We start from the raw sequence: 12,675 nt of genomic DNA on the forward strand, positions 1-12,675 counted from the left end.
TTCATTCCTCTTCTTCCCCCCCCCCACCCTCAAAGAGAACCCCTTCACCCCTCTGAACAAATGCACATTCATTCTCTGCAGAAATCTCTCCTCTTCCTTTCTCAAGGTCAAAGTGCTCCTTACAGAACGCGTCTTATTACACAGTTTTGTAAAAATTAATCACAATATTTCGATGAGAGACCACCCCACAAACACTCACCCCTCTCTCTCTCTCTTTCCCCCTCTCTTTCCCCCTCCCTCCAAAGTAGAACTCACTTAAGTGTTCCCACCTGCTTTAACTCACTGCCCACCCCATCCTAAATATCCTCATCTTCGTTGCTCCTCTCTTGCTCACCTTTAGCCACAATTATCCTCTGTGACCCACTTTCCGGCCATGCAACCGTTGCTTCCTTTTGTCCCTCATCAGAGCCTGATGGCATCACCAAATCATCTGCAAACAACATTCCCCAAATGTAACCCTCTTCTTTCGCCCTCACTCAATACATCAACCATCACCGCATACAGAAAAGGATGAAGAGCTCACCTTTGAATGTGAGCTACCGCAATCTCAAATGCCTCGTTATTTATTCATGTGACTGCTTGGCTGTGGCTGCGCAGCCTGTGACTGCTTGGCTGTGGCTACGCAGCCTGTGACTGCTTGGCTGTGGCTGCGCAGCCTGTGACTGCTTGGCTGCATCATTTTCTGAGGGCGTTGCTGTGCCACTGCCACTGATGCAATGCCCGTTACCAACACGTTGGAACCCATTTTGCCAACCTCGGAAGGATGGCAGGCTGAGTCAACCCTACCTGGTGTGAATTCAATGGCCCGACAGGGGATTGAACTCAAGACCCTAGGATCTTAAGCCAAGGACCTCAACCATCAAATGCCTCTGATTAACCATTCTGAATTCTAACTTATATATTAGCCCCTCACACATCACCTCTACTCTACCAGTATTTCAGGTGCCTCTCAGACATCATCTCTCTTGGAGCCCAAATATATGCTCAGCTTTCTCCAGATTCATTCATCTAACTTTCTGTTCCCTTCCAAAAAAAAAAAAATTCCTATCTCTCCTTGCAAGAACAAATACAGAATCTGTTGTTCTGCTACCTGGCATAAACCCAAATTGCATCCCATCAATTCCCACCAACTCCCCTTGGCCTATCAATCACCACCCTTTCCAATACTGATTTTTGCAATCACCTTTCAATGAAGGTTCATACTCCCTTGGGCCAGATGATGAATGGTCATGGGGGACTGCCATTATTGCTGCCCAAAAGGGTCTGAGGTTCCCCACTGATTAGCATTTGAACACTTGCTCTCATCAGCCTGATACCATTGTAATTGTCACACACGATAACATCTGCTTTATTCTTGCAGATAGCCACGAAGTAACTCTCCCGTCAATCCTCTGGTGGCCTCTTCTTTTCACAAATATGAATCAACAACTGTCAAAGTCAATACACTCCTCAATTCCCAAACCCCTGAATCATCTCCATCACCACCCGTGATGGTACACTAGTTTCCCCAATTTTAGTTTTCCCCTACAGCTGCCATGAATGCCTCCTGCTCTTCACCTCTTACTGGTCCTTGCACTTTGCTGACCTCTTCTAATAGATCCCATCCATTCTCCACATTTAACAGTTGCAAAAAAATATTCCTTCATCACCAAAGAATGTCCTCTTAATTAGGAATCTCTGCTCTACTCTTCTTTATCATCTTAGTGTCCCTAATATCCCTTCCAGTGCTTTCCCTGCTCTCAGCCAACACAACTTTTCCAGCTGTATGGGACACAGCTTGAACAAAGCTCCGGCTCACAAGTCCCTCTTCAACAGTGATCGCAGTTGTCAACGCACTCCGTGCTCTCCACGGCTCAATGTTCCATTCAATTTTCATTCTATCGCTCGCTCTGCATTCTCTGCTCTTCTCTACCCATTGTTATTGTTTCTCCACAGCAACATATCCACTTCTTTGTTGCTACTTTTTATGTCACTCTAAATGAATCGGTGAGATTGACCATAACCACATCTGTGACCAGGCCTATCGGTGGCATTATCCGCATAGTACAGTGACAAATTCATCCGTGACAATGTATGATGGGGCCTGAAACAAGAATTCCATCATCACAAAGCTTGGAATAGTTTTGCTACATCCCCCCCCCCCTCCCAAGCACTCCATGATGCGACATCGCCCAAGTTCATAACAGTCTATATTGATGCATCACAGTCTAAGTTAATTAAATTAAAAGATGATAAAAGGAAAATTAGGATAGGACAGTGTGAGATAAGTGGGGAAAGAGGGAACAGAATTTTGGGAGGAGATGGGAGTAAGAATTAGTGCAAATGGAGAGGACATGCATGAAAAATGGATTTGGGGGGGGGGGAGGGTGATGGTGGGGGATCAACTTCTGCCAAAATCAAATATAAACAATAAATATGTGACCTCTTCGTCAAAGAAGCGGTGAAAATTACAGACATTAATTAAATTGCACTCGCAACTGGAGAGTTCACAGACCACGATATCCCCAGCATTGACTTCAATTGTAATAGAATAATGATTTTAACGACTGTAAACAATTTCCAAAGGTTGGTGCTGTTGAAGGAGTCTATTTCTAAACATCACCTTTATACACCAAACATTAAACCTGTATTTTAAAAAAAAAAAAATTGAAGTACAACTACTGTAAAACTAAAACTGACCTGATACGCAAATCCTCTTCAAATATCATGTCAATCGGATGAAAATTGAGGCTTTTAGAAATCTGGCAAAGTTGGTGACCTGATTTTGAAATCCATTATGACCTTTTGACCTCAAAAACAATAGGTTTCTTGCTTATATTTATGACGAACTCTACCAGGTGGTGAAGTTTCATGAAGATCGGTTTGGAATTGTGACCTCCAGGTGAATGACATACAAACAGACAAAAAACCAACAAAAAACAGACAAACAGACAGAACATACTGGGCAAAAAATTTTTTTGCCAAGTAACAACACACACGCAACCAACCAATATACTTGAAAAACCTTCAATTTTCGCAAGTAACAAAGAAAAAGACAGACAGACAGACAGACAGGGATGAAAACATAACCTCTTTCGGCGGCGGCGATAATAAAAGGTTTAAAGAGGTTGAAAGGTATATAAATAAATAAAATTCCGGGTTTTACCGCCATTTTCTCCAGTGTCTATTACATGACCCTGTCTATCACGTGACATTCGTTATTCATGCCTGTTTTTTATGTCCATTATCCATCCATGGGGACCACACTCTGTACAGAGTGTCAGTGCTGCCGAAGCAGTCTCCTGATGTACTGAAAAATGATGTTTCCAAGTGTTCGTTTTCCACAAAGACGAGCAATACACAAGCTTGATACGAAGTTTGATGCAGCAGGAAACATCGCAGATGCTCCAACGAGTGGTCACCCGGGAACAGCTACAACAGGCGCAAAACAAACAAATTGTTGGAAACTCATTTTTGAACAATCCTCAAAAGTCTGTTCCGAGAGCTTCAGCCAGTGTCCATCGAATTTTTAAGAAATCAAAGATAAACCTTGCAAACCGCACTTGTTAGAGAAGCTGTAAATGACGATGATCCAGATCGACGATACCAATTTTGTGAATGGCTTGTTCAATCGTGCAACAGCAGATCTAGGATTCAAAAAAATTCAAAATCTCTGTTATGATGTTATCAAAAAGGAGTGAAAAATGTAAAGAGAATGAAGGTGGTCATTTTGAGCACCTTCTGTGAAGTCATGAAGTTATGATCAGAACAGTTTTGTAAAGATTAGAACAGTTTAGAGATGCAATGTTTGCACAATGTAAAAATAAAAAGATTCTTCATCTAATGTTTATTACTTGCAAAATCGAAGATTTTTCAATTATGTTTGTAAGTCGATTTTGTTATTCTGTCTGTCTGTTTGTCTGATTGTCAATTGCCTACAGGTCGCAATTCTAAACTGATCGTCATGAAACTTTACTTAGCTGTAGAGGTAGCCTCAACTGAGAAGCCTATTGATTTTGAGGTCAAAGGTCATCCTGAGGTCGAATTTCTAAAATCGTCATTCTTCACCCGATTGACTTGAAATTTGAACAGGATTTTCATGTTGCGTCACTGAATTGGGAAACCAACTATTTTTTGAGATCAAAAGGTCAAATGTCAACTCAAGGTCAAACTTCTAAAACCATCAATTTTCAACTGAAAAATCGTCAATTTACATCCTATTAACTTCAACGTTGAACAATATTTATATAGTCCATCACTGAATTTAGAAACCAACTATTTTGAGGTCAAACGGTCAAAGGTCAACTCAAGGTCAAACTTCTAAAACCATCAATATTCAACCGATTAACCTGAATATTAAACAGCAATTGCATTAGTCCATCACTGAATTTAGAAACCAACTAATTTTGAGGTCAAAAGATCAAAGGTCAACTCAGGGTCAAACTTCTAAAATCATCAATTTCAATCTGAAAAATAATCGATTTTCATCCGATTGACCTGAGCTTTGATTAAGATTGTCAATTTTAATCTTGATTAAATGGACAATTTGATGTACCCATGGCAACCTTTGGAGAGGGGGGTGGATTTTACAAGTACCGTGCTCTTCATGACGTCTTTTTCTTGTTTGTTTATATTGTTGTGGTTACCAAATTCGCAAACCACCATTCAGGTCCCTTAGGTGAGATATCTCGGTAAGTATATGTGTAGTTAGGCCCAAACCCGTTGTCTAGAGGGAATAAATGTTATTCATGCGTGCTGCGACTCTTCAGGATAGCCGTTTTTCTTTTACTATCTTTATTTTGGACCAACCGCCATGATTACCACCGCCAACCGCGTTTCAACAGTCATCACAACATCAACCACCCACCACAGCGCCGCTTCACCACAACAGCCACGACCTTGACCGTCAACCCTCGCAACCGTCGCATCGCCACCGTTCTTGCGCCGCTTGTGGGTACCGGTACTGGACTCGTGCAGGGCGCGCGCCGAACAGCGTGTACAAAACCACGGACTTTCCGCTCCAAAAACGGATCAAAAACGACACACGCCCACTTTTGTTCCGTCCAATCGGTGAGCGAGGGGCGATTTGGCCCCGCCTCCAGGGCGTTGGAGGGCGGTCGCTATATGCAAATTCATGGATCAAAATGCATTCACGCCCACTTTTTCTCGGGCCAATGGGGAGCGAGGTGAAAGGTCGAAGGCAGGGGGTCAAAGGCGAAGCCACGGGGCTTATATAAGCGGCTGCGTTCGTCAAGGGTGTCGTCGTGTGCGTTGGGGTTGTGTGTGCGTTGGAAGGAGTTCGCAGGAGGAAGAGTTCGGAGTTGGAGTCGGAGCGAAGAGGACGGAGCTGTGGAGAGGCGGCGGCGGCGAGGGCAGACGAGGGGGTGCTCGCGTCGGTGCCGGGAGCTGCACACCAGGGAGGCCGACGGCGCGACCTGGTCGAGGTGGAGACGCTCGTCGCGGGACCCGAGACAGAGTAAAAATCCTCCTTTCCCCGAGCATCAGCAACCCCCTCCTGTTTCCCCCCGTGCTGAGATAGTGCGACCAAGGGGGCCCCCTTCCCACCCCCTACCAGACACTGTCCGCGAGGCCCGCGGAGTTGAGGCACCATCGCCGCTCCGCGTCTCATCACCAGACGGGTAGGCCCGACCCGGTCTCGGCCTCAGGCCCGCCTCATCCTTGAGGGTGTTCTTTTTCTTGGTTTTGGGTATGTGTTGTCGGCGCCGTCTGTGAAGTAGAATTGTATAAGTGTTGCCGTGTGCTCGGTAGTCGGATAGCTCTGCATTGTGTCTTCGCTTTTACATTTGCTTTTTGTGTAAAATTGCATTGTGTTTCTTTTCCTTCTATGTGCTTTTGGTGGAATTGTATATGTGTGCTTTCCGTTCATCGCGAATAAATGTGCTTTATGTTGAACTGTTTCCCGCTTCACTTCGTCATTTCTCTCATTGAATCCTCATCTTGCTTCACGTAAAGGGTTGGTAGTGGGCTGAATACGCCCGATAATTAATCGAACCGTCGAGGCCGACGATAACACCGCTCGGTTATCCCGATAGTACGGAACGGGTCGCTTAAGTGGCCCGTGTCCGAAGTCGACCTGCGGCGAGGTGCGATCGCCCGGTCTACCCTCCGTGTGGGTACTTAGGTAGGTCGAATTTGGCGAGCAACCCTATCCCATGCGGGGGCCGATTGGCTCGATTGCGGTGAGACCGAAAGGTCCACCCGTGACTGGTTCCCGGCGTTAGTCCGAGAGGGTCACGACTGGATTGTCCGTCCGGTGGGCGACGTGCCGCGATTCGAGTTACGTGGCCGTCCGCACGCCGGCGGGCGCGAATCCGCAACAATATATTTCATGCAGAATGGAATTCTTGGCAAACTAACTTTTGAAACACCTTGTGTGTTTTTAATTCAGATGTACCATACTCTTTACAGAGCATTGGTCTTGCCAAAGCAATTTCTTGGTAAGGGTTATAATGGGTGGCTTGCCATTGCCTTCCCAGCATTGTTTGCCCAAACTGGATCCTTTCAAATGTAAAGCGTCAAACAAGGAAGCAGTACATACCATCATTAAAGTTTTTTTCGGCTTGACTTGGCTGGGGTCAGCCACCGCCCAGCGATCACCCAGATGCTCCAACCATTATTCCACCGAATCTGGTCACCGCACGGACACGCACACATGTGTACAGACACACACACGCACGCACGCACGCACGCACGCACGCACGCACGCGCACACACACACACACACACACACACACACACACACACACACACACACACACACACACACTACCTATACTATTTGTATAATTATAAAATGTCTCTACTATCTCAATAACATCTGTAAGTACCTATACTATCTCTATAATATGTTTCTATACCACTTCACTGCCATACTTATGGCTGAATTGCTCCACAACATCGTCCAAATAGAATTACATTTGTTCTGCCTGCGTTTCCTTTACCTTAAAACTTCACCAACTTCTGTCAATGTCTTTCCAACTAAAGGCTGCACAGCGATTCAAAAATGAATGGCCTTTTTCATGCAGAAATCAAACACCAAAAATGTTGACGCATTATTCTGCTGCTGTGCACAGGTGGGGGTTGGGGGAAATGAGGACAATTCAGAAGAAGGAATAAAATGCAAGAGGCAAAACCCATATGAAGCCACAAGAATGTGGAAGAGCCCTCAAGTTTTCCTGTTGTTGAAAGAAAATAGGGTGCACATTGCCTGGCCCGGCGATGCTGGTTTGGCACGTCGTTGTCTGAATACCATTTCCTCTGCTCTGCCCCTCTGTCCCACGATTTATGAGATTCTGTTATCCCAAATGACACTTGTGCAAAACATATCAAGAGACAATCAGAATGTTCCTTATGCCACCGACACTTACATCCTTACGAAACGTCGAATCCACTGCCCTAACAAGCACCACCATCAATTCGAAGAGACTGATGGAAGAATAGGATTAGACTTGTACCTGTGAGGTGGCAACAGGAAGCACCATTACATCTTTCGGATGGACCATAAATACAGCTTTCTCGTGTGCAATCCTGAAGATATAAAAGATTCCCTAATATCTTTTGGAACAGTTGAGGGCTTTTAGTCTCTGTAGTCTCATGCTGCACGAACCGCACCATTTGATCAAAATCGGATAAATGTGGATGCGTCGAATGTTGAAATATTACTTTGCCTGCTTTGAGGAGAACAAGCTTCAACTGGAAAAAGTAATAAGAGATTTCAAACTCTTGTCAGGACTTATTTTGTGTGGCAGATGAATTGTCATCCATTGCAAATGAAAGATCCAAATGGTCTAAAGGGCAAATGTCTGAAAAGAGCAAAACTCTGAAAGGTGTGAAGATCTAAAAAAAAAAAAAAAGTGTAAAAATCTAAAGAAATGTGGAAAGGTTAAAGAAAACACCAAAGAGTGTAAAGGTCGAAAAAAAAAGTGTAAATGCCCTCTCCGATCGATATATATATATATATATATATATATATATATATATATATATATATATATATATATATATATATATATATTATTACGAATTTCGCCCGCCCGGCGTGCGATCGGCCACGTAACTCGAATCGCGACGCGTTGCCCACCGGAACGGACAATTCAGTCGTGACCCTTTTGGAACCATCGCCAAGGAGCTAGTCACGGGTGGGGGTTTAACCTCACTACAACCCAGTCTGCATTCTACCCGCACGAAATAGGGTGAATTGCCGAAAGTCGATATACCTAAGTACTTGCACGGGTAACCTACCGAGGGGTTGTACCACGCCACAGGTCGACTCCGGACACGAACCGCTTAAGCGGCTCGTTCCGTGCTACAGGGATAACCGAGCGGAGTTATCGTCGACCTCGCAGGTTCAGATTAGTTACCGGGTGTTTTAAACCCACTATCAATCCCTTACGTGATGCAAGATGGAGATTCAACAAAGGAAAGGATGAAGCGAAACGGGGGACAATTGGACAAGCACACTTTTATTTCACACACACACACACACACACACACACACACACACACACACACACACACACACACACACACACACACACACACACACACACACACACACACACACACACACACACACACACACACACACACACACACACACACACACACACACGTATTCACAGCGATACAAAAATGCACATATAACAGTTAAAACAATTAAAGCAACGCAGAGCTACAACCGAATAAAAGGCAATTATTTACAGCACAGTCACATACAGGTTTTACTTTGCAAGACTGGCGCCACAAACACACACACACAAAAGCCCGAAAAGAAAAGAAGTGACTTCCCTCATGGACCGTCGAGTCCTCCTCTCCTACTACCGTCAGCATGGTCGCGCCTGGTTCCGGCCTCCCCTGCAGCCGGCAAACCCTCTCCGCACCCCTTGTCTGGACGCGCAGGTCCACCACAGGCCACACTGCGGCGCCTCCCGTCCGTGTCTCCACCAACAGGCCGCGCCGGGCCACGAGCGTGGGAACGAGAGAGGAGGAAGGGAGCGCTTTGGAGAGCGAGACCCAAGGAGCGAGACCAAGCCTTTTTTGAGAGAGAGAGAGAGAGAGAGAGAGAGAGAGAGAGAGAGAGAGAGAGAGAGAGAGAGAGAGAGAGAGAGAGAGAGAGAGAGAGAGAGAGAGAGAGCGAGAGAGATCGAGCCTTTTTGGAGAGAGCTACAGCCAACATGAGCCACGATCAGGGAGAGAGTGAGCCTCGCGTCCATTTTCCTTTTGTAAGGCGGGGCTCCGCCCCCTTCGCGGCTCCACCTCCCTTCGACGCGTTTCCAGAAGGCTCTCGAAGGGGGGCGTGCCCCCACTCCGACCGCCTCACGCCGGGCCTCCATCAATGGGGAGGGAGCTGCCCTGCCCCCCTTCCCGTGCCAGCCTTGGTACCGCAGATGGGTGCGCAAACCCGCGCACTCGTGCAGGTTTCTTTTTTGCCGTTGTCGTTGGTTAGTTTGAGGTTGTTGGATCAAAAATAACGATAGAGAAAAGAAAAATGGCTAACTCAAAGCGTCGCAGCCCAGATGAATCACACATATTCCCCCTAAATAACAGGTGTGGACTAACTACACATGAACTTAGCGTCATAACTGATCTAAGGACCCTTTATGGTGGATTGCGAATTTCCACGGCCGTAACAATATATATCTGACACTAATCCTGCTCACCAGATTCTCTCAGCGAGGGAGTCTCGTGAGTGGAGGAGGCCAATGGGCCAACCACGTGCCTCGTGGCTGCAGCAGATTGACCGGCATCTCAAGGAGATGGGGATGGGCCTGGCATCTGCCTGGGGGATGGCCAGACGGAGGCCCCTGGAGTACCGGCGGAAAGTAGATGCAGCGACGTGCTGCTCCGGCACATGATCCCACACCTGACCTGACCTGTTCAGTTTGCAATGTCCTGGTCATCACACAGAAATTCAGTAGCAAGGTCCAGCTAGGTTGTCTGAATGTGGGATCAATAGAGGGGAGAGGAGTTAAAATGGTGGAGATGATGATGCAGAGAAGGAGGTTGGAAGTGTTTTGTGGTCAGGAGACAAGATAGAGAGGGGACAGGGCGAAGAGGTTGGCAGGATGGTACAAGCAGTTCCACGTGGGAGGGGTGAAAGGAATAATGGCACTGGAATAGTAGCATCGGAAGGGATCAGCAAGGATGTGGACAGAGTGGGAAAGATGGGATGGACAGAGAGTTATGGCATAATATATAGGCAAATGGTGTGTGTGCTATGTCGATATTGGGGCCATAGAGGGAAAGGACTGAGACAGAGAAGCAGTTCAGGGGCACACTTGAGAGGATGATGGGAATAGTCGAGCTGGAGGTGATGCTGTGAGTTGCGGGACACATCACCAAGCATGTGGGAGTAGCGGTGCCGGTGAAGAGGAATGTGTTAGTAAATTTGGATGGGGAATGAGGAATAGAGAGGGTCGAGGGCTGATGTAGCTGGTGGCGAGAAATGGGTTCGCCATAGCTGGTTTGTTCGGCCACAACATTATTTCCAGAAGTAGAAACACAAAACGGAACTGGATTTATCGGTAGTTAAGAAACAACAGTTGTGGAGGATCAAGAACTTTAAGGTTGTGGCAGGAGACCATGTCACCACCCAGTAAAAGCCGGTTGTGTTTGTTGTATGTATGCAGAAAAGGAAGCAGGTTAAGAGCAAGGGCAGGAAGATGATAAGATGGGGTAAGTGCAGGAACAACGTCGCTATGGAGTACAGGGAGAGGGTGAGGACCAAGCATGAAGAAGTTAGTGAAGACAATGAAGGTTTGGAAGAGGAATTGAAGAAGTACAGAGAGGCATTTAGGGGAATTGCAGAAGTTTTGTTTGCAAGAACATTTGGAAAGGGTGTATTGTCAAGGAACAGAAACCAGGTATGAAGGATGGAGGAAGTAGTGGAGGTTGTCAGTGAGAAAGAGGTTTGGAAGAGGACAGAGAAGATGAAGGATAGAGGGGGGGACAATGAGATTCATGGTTGATGCACTTCGATGGTCAAAAGAAGAAAGCAGCAAGGAGAGCTGTGGATAAGGCAAGGAATGATATGGGAACGGATGTGTACAGCAAGTTGGAAGAGAACGGTGGGAAGAATACTCTTTATAAATTGGCTGATGACAAGGATGGTGATTATGGATGGCGACAAGATGCTCGTGCCAGAGAGGGGGGACAGTATTGAAGGTTTAGGAAGAGTTATATTAAGGATCTGTTAAACAAAGGAGGATGCAATTCAAGCTGAAGCTACCACGTTATGTGGAGGGGAAAGTGGAATTGGAGGACATCACGGAGGAGGAGGTGCGGACAACATTAAAGAGGATGAAGAAAGGAAGTGCCGGGCATTGATGAGGTGCATATGGAGATACTCATCGCAGTGAGATAGGTTGGAGTCAGTTGGACGAAAAGGCTGTTGATTATACGTATGAGAGAAGGTTCGATTCCATTCAGCCTCACCCCTTCTAAAATAAAAAAAAATTAAAAAAAAAGGAAGAGAAAGAAGAATTGTCAGCTTTTGAAATGAAAGCAGATTTTGAGAAAATATTTTCAATACAGTTTCAAGTTTACGTGTACGTTTCACCATAAACAGGATTGTGCACATCAGATTTTGATGTAAAACAGACGTTAGGTGATTGAACATAACCTTACAAAGTTGCTTCCACATATCATGTGTTTACAAGGTGAGCACTGGAGTGTTCATGGAGCATCTCGGAGCAGCAGCCGAGGAGGCCAGGAAGCTTCTGGGGGAAATCGAGTGTGCCTGCACCGATGTTGCTCACCCAAAACAGCGCTCGGTCTCTGGAAACATCCCACTGCTGATGACCCACTTTGAGGAGGAATGCAGTTTTACCACTCTGGCTATAAGTTTTGTACCAAATGACATCAATGTTTATTGTGTCAAATTTCATTGTTTGAAAGTGCAAGAGAATAACTTTGGATTCGCAAAAAAAAAAAAGTGGATCTTTATTCTTCAAGAAAAACTATTCGCTAAAAGGACTAACTAATTCAAGTATATGGACTATTCTCCGCAGAAAGATGGTCACATTCGTGTGATTAAAAAGATTGGACTCAATCGCTATATTTTGAAACTGTTGTTTTAACAGTGCACCACTGACGACTATGACTACTACTACGACGACTAGTTCGACTACCATTATGGCTCCAATAATTATGTTCAGCTTATTGAGGGATCAGCCGAGGGAAAGTTTTTGGCCCAAGTTTTGCACAAATTGGCTGGCTTGGCCTGACCTTCGACTGAAAGACAGCAACAACGGATTTGCTTTTCGAATGACACCGCTACAATGCCTGTGCTGGTCCCTTCATCAGGGACGAGCGCAGGCAATGTCATCGGCACACAATGCCAAGTAGTTTTTTTCTAAATGTGACATGGGATAACTTTGATGAACAAATAGGACAGTCAGTTTACAAAATGCTCACCTGCAGACAGCTCTTCCATGAGCTTGGATCTCCAGGTTTATTTATTTATTTATTTATTTATTTATTTTTGCATGAAACCTTGGCATATGTTTTTATATCCTGTTGCAACGCTTGGTCATAAAACCACTGAAACGATACAATGTGAATAAAGATCGCTAAACACCGGCTGAATGTTAATTTCTCTCTGACCTCCCATTGCACCCCCTCCTTGCCCGTATTTTCACCGCTTTGCCGCTGGGTTGCAACTCGACGTGAAAAGCT

The 12,675-nt window shown here is 45.6% G+C and overlaps 1 long non-coding RNA gene across 2 annotated transcripts; it reads right to left on the reverse strand.

Annotated features, from left to right (window-relative positions):
• Nucleotides 1-290: 290 nt before the first annotated feature.
• LOC147020985 (uncharacterized) lies at nt 291-11,844 on the reverse strand. 2 transcript variants are annotated; one of them, XR_015060692.1, is made up of 6 exons: nt 11,626-11,844; nt 9,660-11,438; nt 7,368-7,454; nt 6,539-6,627; nt 3,543-3,626; nt 291-3,411 (listed from the first exon to the last, which is right to left on the reverse strand). It is a non-coding gene; the product is annotated as an uncharacterized LOC147020985 (long non-coding RNA). The 2 variants fall into 2 exon arrangements; XR_015060693.1 differs by lacking the exon at nt 7,368-7,454 and having other exon boundaries at nt 11,626-11,843.
• Between the last annotated feature and the right edge of the window lie 831 nt (nt 11,845-12,675).

This window comes from Eptatretus burgeri, chromosome 8 (assembly GCF_056783735.1).
Source record: "Eptatretus burgeri isolate ZD-2024b chromosome 8, Ebu_testis_v1, whole genome shotgun sequence".
Taxonomy (NCBI): domain Eukaryota; kingdom Metazoa; phylum Chordata; class Myxini; order Myxiniformes; family Myxinidae; genus Eptatretus; species Eptatretus burgeri.